Below are 10936 nucleotides of genomic sequence, written 5' to 3' on the forward strand. Positions count from 1 at the left end.
CTTTTCTTGCTCTACAAAATGCCAAACTTACCTTCCCCTGTGCCAGTTTTTTCTAGTGGTCAGAGCTCCAGAAGCTCTTTCACAAAATGGCCTAGGATGCAGGTCTATGGGCCTTTCAAAATGCCTGGAATCTCTTTGTAAAGGTGATTTAATTGTTGGGATTAGACAAGGCTTTGGGTAAGATCTTGGGCTTTGGATTTCTTTACACCATTTGGGTTCCCTGGGGCCCTTGCCAGGGTTCATGGCATAGCTGATAGCACTCTGGCTTGGCTCAAGGTAGCTGAACTTTAGTTTTGGGTCCAAGTTATCTTGTCTCCTTTCTGTATGGATAGAATATGTTCTGCAAAGTGGATGTCTTTGTCTCATATCAAATACATCCATTGCAAGTGACTAAATTTACATACAGCTGCAAGCTTGTATACTGGTACAGAGGCCCACCCACAATGCTCCTCCTGTTCCTTGAGTTGGGCCCAAGTTCTGGATGGTCTCATATTCCCCAGCCTTTACACTAGGAGTGAAAATATAAGGGATAGAGCACGGACCTGAGGGTTTGGTAATTTTAGGTTTGGTTCTTCTCAGTTCTGCCACCTTGACAAATCCCTTTGTCACTCAGGTCTCAGTTTTCTGCAGCTATAAAATCGATTTATTTTAACTTGCCCTGTCATCTTCCCAGGGCAGTTGGAAGGAGAGGGTCTTTGAAGTTTGTATATAGGCATGTCTACATGCAAAATAAATAGATGATGGATAGGCCTGATCAGAACCCTAAATACTGTATTTGGATGGTGAATATTCTTGCAGAACAATATACAAATGATTGTTTTTGTCTTGCACTGACAGCATAATTGATTTCTGAAATATCCCATACAACACATTGCCTCTTTAGAGAAATTACCAGTTCTAACCCTAAGCACCTCAAATAGTTATTACATTCTTTTGGGCTTTTATGGCTGGCTCTGATTGCTCAAGCAACATCTGGAAACCTCTAGATTGGAGAAAAATGACTAGCCAAGATTCTCCCTGAAATGTTTCCTTCCCTGTTTGTTTGTTTGTTGTTGTTTTCCCTTTCCAGAGCATACTGTCAACTTGCTGTCTTATTCTGTTTCCAGGGTACTGGATTAAAAGGGGTGGCCCTTCTCTTTGGATTAAGGCCTAAGCAATGGGTTATTTGGAATGCTGGGATGGGAACAAGGAGGCTTGCTTTTTCAGGGCCACTTTGAAAAACTGGGACTCTACCCTAAAGTTTTCTAGTCCATCATCCTATGATGTGGCTAAAGGGACACTAAAGGTGACTTTATCCCCAATCTTCCCTACTAGCCTATCAGAGTTCTTGAAAATCAACTCTTAGGAAGTGTTCTTTTGTGCTAAGGTTTCATACTTATAAAAAGCTCTTGGTAGATTTTTTTCTCCCTTCCTCCTCCAAGTCAGGAGAATATAGCATTGGCTAACTTGCTGGTGTACTTTCCCATTATGTTTCTTCAGCTCCATGATGATGGTGGTGGAGAAAAGAGAGAAGTGGTGACATAGATGGGCTGTTCCAGCTATAAGAGTCTACCTGACTAATTCATACTCTAGGAAGGCCATAATTATCAGCCTTATTTATTATTAAACTATTCATATTTATTAAGTAGAAGGTTTTCATAGAAATAAAAATTTAAATTTTTAATGCTTTGTTTCTGTGAGAGAGAGAGAGCATGAGCAGGGGAGGGTCAGAGAGAGAGAGAGAGAGACACAGAATCTGAAACAGTCTTCAGGGTCTGAGCTGGCTGTGAGCACAGAGCCTGACGCGGGGCTCGAGACCATTAACCGCGAGAACATGACCTGAGCTGAATTCGGACGCTTAATTGACTGAGCCACCCAGGTGCCCCTTCATAGAAATTTTTTTAAAAGTCTTCACATTTTGGCTTTCTACTCACTGAATAGATGATGGTGATGGTGGTGGAGAGAAGAGAGAGGTGGTGACTTAGATGGGCTGTTCCAGCTATAAGAGTCTATGTCACTAATTCATACTTTAGGAAGGCCCTATTTATTAGCCTTATTTATTAGTAAACTAGCCATATTTATTACATAGAACACCCCTCCCAGCCCTGCTAGAGAGCTGATTTTTTTTTTTTTTTTTTTACCGGAGACCAGGGCAAGAAAAACATGGATGCACTGCCGTGATTAATTCTAGATCAATTCTTTCTATTCAGATATATTCTCCCTTGTCTCATTCGTAACCCTCCACTCTGCTGGACGGGGCACTCTGGTCACTGGTTTGCTTAAACAGTCACATTTTATTTTTTGTCTCAAAACTGCTTTTATTTATTTATTTATTTATTTATTTTTATTATTATTATTATTTTACAGATAGTTTATTGCTGTAGACAGCATATAGATGGATTTTGTTTTTTTATCCATTCTGCTACCCTATGTCTTTTGATTGGAGCATTCAGCCCATTTATATTCAGTGTTATTATTGAAATATGTGGGTTTAGAGTCATTGTGGGGTTCATATTTGTGGTGGTGTCTCTGGTATCTTTGTTCCTTGCAACATTTCCTTCAGAGCGTCCCCCTCAGGATTTCTTGTAGCGCTGGCTTAGTGGTGACAAATTCTTTCAATTTCTGTTTATTTGGAAAGACTTTTATTTCTACTATTTTGAATGACAGGCTTGCTGGATAGAGGATTCTTGGCTACCTATTTTTTCTGTTCATCACATTGAAGATCTCCTGCCATTCCTTTCTGGCCTGCCAAGTTTCAGTAGATAGGTCTGTCACCACTCAGATAGGTTTCCCTTTGTATGGTAGGGCCCTTTTCTCCCTAGCTGCTTTCAAAATTCTCTCTTTGTCCTTGTATTTTGCCATTTTTACTATGATATGCCTTCCAGAAGATCGATTCAAGTTACGTCTGAGGGGAGTCCTCTGAGCCTCTTGTATTTCCACATTTACTTCCTTCCCCAGGTCGGGGAAGTTCTCTGCCTTATTTTGTTCCAGGACTCCTTCAGCACCTTTCCCTCTCTCTTCCTCTTCTGGGATTCCTATGATACGGATATTGTTGCGTTTGACCGTATTGCTGAGCTCTCAAAGTCTTCTTTCCTGTTCCTGGATCAGTTTGTGTCTTTTTTTGTCATCTTCTTGTTTTTCTATAATGGTGTCTTCTAAATCATTTATTCTCCTTTCTGCCTCTTCAGTCCATGCATTGGAGGCCTCTAATTTATTATGTATCTCATTTATCGCATTTTTTAATTCTTCATGCCTATTTTTATTTTCCATTCTGTCTGTAGCCATAGTTTCTTTGATGTCCCCTATGTTTTTTTCAAGCCCAGCTATTAATTTTACCATTATTATTCAAAAATCTTGTTCAGTTATGCTGCTGATATCTGTTTTGAGCTGTTCATTAGCTGTCATTTATTCTTGGAGTTTCCTTGGTGGAGTGCTCTTTCGTTTCGTCATTTTAGTTAGCTTTCTGGCTCTTGTTGGTTTTAAAGACCTGTTATGCTCTCTGTACCTATGAGCGCTGCTGTATCCAAGAAGACTGTTTGACTGTCCAGGAGCTATTCTTTCAGAGAGTGTTTTTTGAATGGTATCTCTTGGTCTCTCTTGTTGGGACCTTGGTTATTTTATTTTCCTATTTGTAGTGATATTTGGGACTCTCCACCTTGCGTACTCTGGCTTGTTTCTTGAGGTAGCCGTTAGAAGGCTTTATCAGTGGATTCTGCGTCCTTTTTCTCCCAATCTCTCAGGTTTCGTAAGGTTTTCAATGGCTTCAGATCTTTTCCGTGTGATGTATGGGCACGAGTGCAAGTACGGAGCTCCTTACTTCTCTGCCATCTTGCCATCTCCGCCATCTCCTCTCCAGTTAACTTTTTAAACTGAGAGATGTTGGCAGAATCTGCATGATTTCCTTGAGGGGCAGCAAGTATACTGCTGACCCGGGACCCCGCAGTCGCCGCGTCCCCCAGTTCCAGGCTCTGCATCCCGGATGCTCAGGGGTCTAAGAAGAGTAAAGGTCGAGATGTGCATTCTACACCTCCAGCGCTACCTTTTTATCTCTCTCTCTCTGGAGTAATCAGACTATGTAGTTTCTCTGAGTAACATTATCTTCGTTTCTTTCTCCTTGCCTCTAATCATATTCCCCTCTTTATCCCTCTGAATTAAGCCTCTTAGTCTCTCTGCCTGGTCATTTCATCTCCAATTTCACTTCCTCCCCGCCGTGTCATTCTTCTCTTTGTATATGCTCTTCCATCAGCACTGCATACACCCGGCATTTTATTTGTAGCTGGGAATTCTGGTTCTATGCTTTAGACTGTCCGTTGTCTATTGGGTTTTTTACTTTTTTCTTTTTTTTTTTACTTTTTTAATTTATCTTCCTTCCTTCCTCTTTTTTTTTTCTTTTGCTTTTTGTCCCTTTCTTTTTTTCTTTTTCTTTTTCCCTTTTGGTTTGCATGTTTGTTGGATTTGTCTGTGCGTTTGTGTGCCTTTATTCCCTGTGTGGTTGTCTGTCTGTTTTCTTTCCTGGGCCTTAATATCCGGCAAGCCAGGTCTCCAGCATAATAGTTCTGGAAGTGGACCAGAAGCACAGGCACCAAAAAGACATTGGTACATATACCCACAGTGGCTGTGACAACAGCAGTAAGCGATACAATCAAACGGAACAATATCTGTATCATCAGAATTCCAGAAGAGGAAGAAAGAGTGAAAGGTGTTGAAGGAGTCCTGGAACAAATTATAGTAAAGAACTTCCCCAATCTGGGGAAGGAAACAGACATTGAAATCCAAGAGACACAGGGAACTCCTCTCAGACCTAACTTGAATTGATCTTCTGCATGACATATCATAGTGAAACTGGCAAAATATAAGGGCAAAGAGAATTTTGAAAGCAGTTAGGGATAAAAGGTTCCTAACATACAAAGGGAAACCTATCAGACTGGTTGCAGACCTATCTACTGAAACGTGGCAGACCAGAAAGGAATGGCAGGAAATCTTCAATGTGATGAACAGAAAAAAAATATGCAGCCAAGAATCCCCTATCCTCTATTAAGCCTGTCATTCAGAATAGAAGGAGAGATAAAAGATTTATTGGAAATTAAAAAAACAAGTCTTCATTTTAGCCACTCTGACCGGCATGAGGTGGTATCTCAGTGTGGTTTTGATTTGTATTTCCCTCATGAGGAGGGACGCTGAGCATTATTTCATGTGTCTGTTGGTCATCTGGATGTCCTCTTTGGAGAAGTGTCTGTTCATGTCTTCTTCCTATTTCTTTACTGGATTGTTTGTTTTTTGGATTTAGAGTTTGGTGAGTTCCTTAAAGATTTTGGATACTAGCCCTTTATCTGATATGTCATTTGCAACATTCTTTTCCTATTCCTTCAGGTGCCTATTAGTTTTATGGATTGTTTCCTTTGCCGTGCAGAAGGTTTTTATCTTGATGAGGTCCCAATAGTTCATTTTTGCTCTTGATTCCCTTGCCTTTGGGGATGTCAAATAAGAAATTGCTGCAGTTGAGGTCAAGGAGGTTGTTTTCTGCTTTCTCCTCCAGGGTTTTGATGGTTTCCTGTGTCACATTCAGTTCTTTTATCAATTTTGAGTTTATTTTTGTTTATGGTGTGAGAAAATGATCTAGTTTCGTTCTTCTGCATGTTGCTGTCCAGTTCTCTCAGCACCATATATTAAAGAGGCTGTCTTTTTTCCATTGAATACTCTTTCCCACTTTATCAAAGATTAATTGGCCATATAATTGTGGGTCCAACACTGAGTTCTCAATTCTATTCCATTGGTCTATGATGCTTGCGAAGATATGGAGAAACAGGCACCCTCCTACACTGTTGGTGGGAATGTAAACTGGTGCAGCCCCTCTGGAAAACAGTGTGGAAATTCCTCAAAAAGTTAACAATAGAACTCCCTATGAGCCAGCTAGGAACTTACCCAAGGGATACAAGAGTGCGGATGCATGGTGGCACATGTACCCACAATGTTCATAGCAGCACTCTCAACAATAGCCAAAACATGGAGAGAGCCTAAGTGTCCATCAACTGATGAATGGATCAAGAAGATGTGGTTTATCTATACCATGGAATACTACATGGCAATGAGAAAGAATGAAATCTGGCCATGTGTAGCAACATGGATGGAACTAGTGGGTGTTATGCTGAGCGAAATAAGTCAGGCAGACAAGGACAGATACCATATGTTTTCACTTATAAGTGGAACAGGAGAAACTTAACAGAGGACCATGGGAGAGAGAAAGGGAAAAAATAGTTGAGGAGAGGGAGGGAGGCAAACCATGGGAGACTCTTGAATGCTGAGAACAAACTGAGGGCTGATGGGTTTGGGGGAGAAGGAAGAAGGGCGATGGGTATGGAGGAGGGCATTTGTTGGGATGAGCACTGGGTGATATGGAAACCAACTTCCTAATAAACTATCTGTAAAAAAAAAAAAGAAAATAAACTATGAAAGAAAAAAAATAATTAAAAACAAGTTTTCATATTTTGTCTTTCTACTCACTGAGGAGGTAGGCCTTACCTATCTAATTGCTGTGATGCCATACTCTAGTTAGACAAGATGGCAGCCCACAAGGGAAGGGGTGCCTATCTATGGGTTCAGCTGCATGCTTTTCCTTAAGCTTTCTCTGCACACCTACTTTTTCTTTATTTATTTCCCTTAACTTCTCTTGCCCCTTTACTGTTATTCACTTCTCTTTCCCCAACACTCTTCCCCACCATTCTTTCCTTGTTTAGCTTCCTCTTGTCATTCTCTGACCACAACCATCCAAAATGAGTGCTCACAAACGCATTCAGTTACATTAGCTGTATAAAAGATGGCTCTCTAACTCCTGTGGGAAAATCAAGCAAGATGGAAAAGATGCAGATGTTGTAGAGCATTCCAGTTTCCTAAGGTCCCCTAGAATTCATCTGAGGTTCCAGTGAAATTTAGGGATTAAGCTAGCCAACTTTTTTGGAGAAAGACTCTGCCCCTTTTCTTTATCTACTCTTCTCTTCCTTTCCTTTTCTTTCTCTGTCTTTGCTCCTTAGAAAATCTCTTACTTTCTTTTAAATTCAACAAAGGTCACCTCACTGGGGAGTGCCTTTTAAGAGGAGGACAGTGCAAGGAATTAGAGAACTACTTTCCTCAGTATGTAAATGTCTCTTCTCCCCCTCAATCCTCCCTTAAGTCAAAAGAAGGAAAGGAAAACGTTAATTTTCACTGTTTTATCGGGTCTACTCAGAGACTGATTTTTACTCCCAAAACCTATAAGTGGATGATGACAGGGTAGGCTGGATAAAATGGAACCCTCACTAGCAGAGGGGAAGCAGTGCATAGAGACTGGACCTTGGGTTAAGAGTCCAGAGACCTTTATAGGTCCATGGGAGAGAGGTAAGGAGGGAGAGAAGGAATGATGGAAAGAAAGAGAGTCAGAGGGAGGAATTGAGAGAGAGAAAAAGTGGGCTCCAGTATATGTCCTACAGGCTCTTGTCCTCTTTTGGAGATGGGATCCAGGCCTACCAAAGGTAAAATTGACAGATAACTGCAGGCATGGGATGGGCACAGGAGTACCTCTGTACTCTGTGCTGTGATCATTCTGGTAAGGTGAGAATGCAAGAAATCTAAGTTATGTTCATACATAGTATCTACATGAATAAAAAATAAGGGGTGGGAAAGAAAAATTTCAGTAAGAGAAACTTTATTTGGTTAGCTTCATGCCTATAAGCTCTACTGGCTGATTGTTTTCCGCTGAATTAATCAAGTGAATCAACCTGACCCAAACTGACCAAATGATATGCTTGGTTTAATGTCCTGTAGATAATAACACTTTACTGGTACTCAGTTTTCCTTTTAATAGTAGTTTTAGGTGTGATGACTATTACCTATTAAATAACACACGGACAAATTTATTTCTAAGGTTAGCTTCTCTGGTTCTGAATGCCTCCCAACCCACCTCTAACTCCAACACTAGCTCAGAGCCAGAAGAGAGCTCGATTCCTCTTTTTTTTTTTTTTTTTTTTTTAATTTCAGTCTTTGGCATTCTGTCAAAGGATAAGGAGATATTTGTCTGCAACATGGCAGCTGCTAACCCAGATGGCCTTTACAAATTGCTCCAAATTGGAATCAGATACCCATGCCCCCAACTCTGACCAGCATCCAAACTACTCATCCCAGGCTGGCTGAATATCTTTCAAGTTTTCTGGGCTCCATGGAGTTGGCTAGACTTCCCCTTTTCCTTCCATTCTAGCTTCACTCCACCCTTCTTACCCTCATCGTGGCCCTTAGATGCTTTTCTAGAATAAAAACTTATTTTCAGCGCTCCATGGATTGGTCTTTCTTCCCTCTGCTCAGGTGGTTTTGACTTTCTCCCTCCTTGAATCTTGATTTTGCGACAACATAAAAACATGTCTGGCACAAACCAGCTAAAAACCATGTAAGAGTCCCCAACTTGGGAAACAGCACACATCCCAACATCAGCTTTTTTTTTGTAAATTCAGCCTGAACCCTGGGTTCCTACTTCAGGCCCCATATCTATAGGCTGTGGGATTTGGATAAAGCCTGTCTCAGATTATAGTGATTTCCAAGTTGTTGGAGGTGTTCAAGTACTGTTACCCAGTCATGGCCATGGGCATTAGTGAGTGGACAGAATTGGAATTTGAGTATCAAAGGGTGATTTTGATTAGAGATCTTAGATCCCTTCAACACTGACATTCTGAGTCAAATAGCTTCATCTCTCTGAGCATCAATTTATCTGTAAAATGGAGTTAAATTTTCCTGTCCTGCAACCTCAAATAACTATGGTGTGCTAATTAGATGGCTACCTGGATGGTAACCTGTCATGGCCAGACTGCCCCTGTGATTCAATTGAGTGTTAAGATGTTGAAAAGTAGGTGCAATATATGTACTACCCAATGGATATAAAGGGCTTAGACAATGAGTGTTAGTAGAATCATCCACACTCCACAATCAGTACTCCTCTGAGTTGGAAGGACAACTCCAGAGGAAAATGACATCATGTATTCTGGGCTTGAGGAGTGAGAAAGATAAAAGAAACTGTGGTCTGAGACCTTGGCTTGGGAAATGGTGTTTTGCTTTTGCTCTGTTTTCAGGAGTTCTAAGCCAACTAAGAAATTAATTTTAAAGATTATTTCATTTAAACATAATTTGACTGCATAAGTTCCACCACAGACTACAAAATATGCTTCAGCTTTATGCCTAAACCCCCGTAAACCTCCAGGGCTGTAAATATTCCATCCCATTATCATCTTTTCTTCCCCTCACCCAGTTTTCTAAATACCCCCTTCCTCCCCATCCTACTGGCAACCAACTCACTCAGGGGTCCATCATTTGGACAGATTCCTGGAACTCAAAATCCAAATGAGAGAGAAATGAAGAAATATTAATTTATTCCAGAACTTCTGCTTGATTTGTTGTTGGCCCTCTGCCTGATTTATAATCATCTGCTTCCATTTTTATTCCAGAACTGGACTAGGGCCAACCTAATTTTCTTGACAGCCTAACTCCTCTCCATCTTTTCTTCTACCCAACCATCCAGCCATAGGCTAGCGGGGGTCAAAAGTGATGGTTTATTGGAGGGGCCAGGCAGGTGGCCCTGGCCTAGGTTCAGCCCTAGAAGGTTTCTTGTTTTCTAAACTTCTACGAATCTCCATTCCCAGATGAGGCATGTTCTCAGTTCTTGGCAGTTTCTTGGACAAAGCCTATCTCACTTCCCTGTTCTGCCTGGAAATAAACCTTCCTTTCCTTGGACTTACAATGTAGAAATTTCCAACCATCAGCTAAACCAAGAAGGCTTTGGGAGGTCAACTAGAGTCCATCCTTTGTTCAAATGGAGAGAGGCCCAGCTTCTTAACCTCCAAATAGCTTAAATCCTCTATTGGAAGAATCTGGAAATGAAAATCCACCTCTCTAGCCATGAGTCCAGGGTCTTCGGATATGGCACAGAAAGGCCTGTGCCAGGATGTGAAGCTAGCTTTTAGCAGTCCAGATGTGGCAATCAAACATTTTGTAAACAGCCATCCCAGCTCCACAGACCCAAGGAACATATTTTCAGAAGTGGTTCAGGGAATGAAGGTATGAATCAACCTTTTCCAAGTCCCTTTAGAAAGCTTGACTCTTTGGTTTCCAAGCTGTCTGCTGTCTCCACTCCCCAACATTTCCTGGTGAAGATGAGGGATAACACATAGTTAGATCCTTCCAGCAGCAAGTGGTTTATGTGGACATCTTGTGGATTATCCTAGAATATGACCTTCCTGTCCCTTCGTCCTTCATGTGACAAAAAAGGAGAGCAGGGTATGGCTGGGAATTCCACTTTCCAAGCACAAGGCCAGTAGGTGAAGCTAAGACTCTCAGTCACTATATTTCACCATTTACCCACTTTTCTGTTCAAGGCTAATAGGTGCTGGCTGTATGCAAAGCAAACTGAACTTAAAAATCTTAAACCTTTTTAAGGAATTTAGTTATGACCTGGTTACTAATATAACCAAGGATGTTGGGCAAATCCCTTGCCCTCTGTGTCTCAGTTTCTAATTTTGTGAACAGGGAAGCAGATGGGGCACACTCATATGTTTGCAGTATAATGATGCTGAAAGAGATTTCAGGGAACCCCATCTGAGTGATGGAATTTGGAGTCTTGGGACCACACAGAGAATAAGTATAGAAAAAAATCACAAAGGCCACGTTATGTGTATGAAGTTGGGAGTAAGGAGGACATGGGTCATGGAAGCAGCAGGACTTTCCAACACATGATTTTTTGTGAGCCTTCCATGGCATCAAAGAAAAGATGAGGGAGCCATTTATCTTCTGGGTAAACACTGACTGGACACAAAAATTGGGGCCTGGCACTCTGTGTGAAGGCTGCAGTGGTATGTGGGAGTGGAGTGGATGATGGGTGGGACACTAAGATGAATAAACCTAAAATGTATTTACCAGCCAGTAGGGAAGTAAATGAGTAAACAAA

This window comes from Hyaena hyaena, unplaced genomic scaffold (genome assembly GCF_003009895.1).
Source record: "Hyaena hyaena isolate Hyena2069 unplaced genomic scaffold, ASM300989v1 scaffold_1091, whole genome shotgun sequence".
Classification (NCBI taxonomy): domain Eukaryota; kingdom Metazoa; phylum Chordata; class Mammalia; order Carnivora; family Hyaenidae; genus Hyaena; species Hyaena hyaena.